This window comes from Aptenodytes forsteri, unplaced genomic scaffold (assembly GCF_000699145.1).
Source record: "Aptenodytes forsteri isolate BGI_AS27 unplaced genomic scaffold, ASM69914v1 Scaffold257, whole genome shotgun sequence".
Classification (NCBI taxonomy): Eukaryota; Metazoa; Chordata; class Aves; order Sphenisciformes; family Spheniscidae; genus Aptenodytes; species Aptenodytes forsteri.
In genome coordinates this window covers 3,097,179-3,098,257 of record NW_008795194.1, presented here as the reverse complement: position 1 = coordinate 3,098,257, position 1,079 = coordinate 3,097,179, and positions in this window count along the sequence as shown.

Sequence of the window (1,079 nt, the reverse complement as noted above, 5' to 3'; positions counted from 1 at the left end):
CGCTGCGCGCCGCCCGGGGCCCCTGTTGGCAGCCTGCCCCGCCGAGGAGGAGGAAGCAGGTATTCCCGTCCGTCTTCCCAAGCACGCTCTGAGTGGTGAAAAGCTGGCCGAGATGTTGTTTGGCTGACTTAATACGAACTTCATTTCAATTAAGTTGCGTGACCTCTTTTTCCCTGCTCAGATTTAATAAACGAACACTGAAATACTCTTTGATGTCTCGAGTAATAACTTTCAAGGTAAAAATGAAAAGAAGTTTGGCCATAGGCCTAAGCAGCTCTTTAAACTTACAAGAACAACTGAGTAAACAGCGTCTAACAAAACCTCGCATATTTCGGCGGTCTCTGTAACTTCCTCCCCCTTTGCCCACTAATGTCACTGTAATGCCGGAGGTTCTTCAGGCTGAGCTGTTGGTTTTGAAGACCTATAAACATACGCCGAAAGGTCTTTAGGCTCTGCTGTTGTTTTTGAAAAAAAAAAACAAAACCCCGAAACAAAACCAAACCCGATAAACATCGGTGCAGTAAATGCGTATAGTTTGCTGGGAATATAAATACCAGATGACTAGTTTATTAGTGGGTTGACGGTTTGGGGTGAACTGATTAACTGCATGGCGGGGAACGTTTTTGTTACCTCACATCTACTTAGTGTAAGATTATTAACGTCTTTTATGACATGTTATTTCCCTTGCATATGAATGTAGCTATGTTTTAAGATACATTGTACATAACCTAAGGTATCAGTATTATTTAAAAGGTGTAAAATATAAAATAACACTAATAAAGATCATTCACAGCCGCACTTGCGTTTAACTTATTTTTCGCACATTGAGACTTTTCATATAGTCTTTCCCACCCGCTCCGAATAACATAAAAAGCGTTCCCTCCTTTTTAGTGGCGCAGTCACAGTTCTGGAGTCTGAAGTTGTGCCGGCTTGCTTGTGTGCACACACGAGTGCCTCGGAGATGTGGTATCTCGGCTGCGGTTTTCCGAGGAGCAGGGGGAAAGGTGCTCGCCCTGTTACAGGCTTTAAGAAAACAGACGAGGGCGCCAAACGACAGCAATAAACCCGGCCGCAGGCTT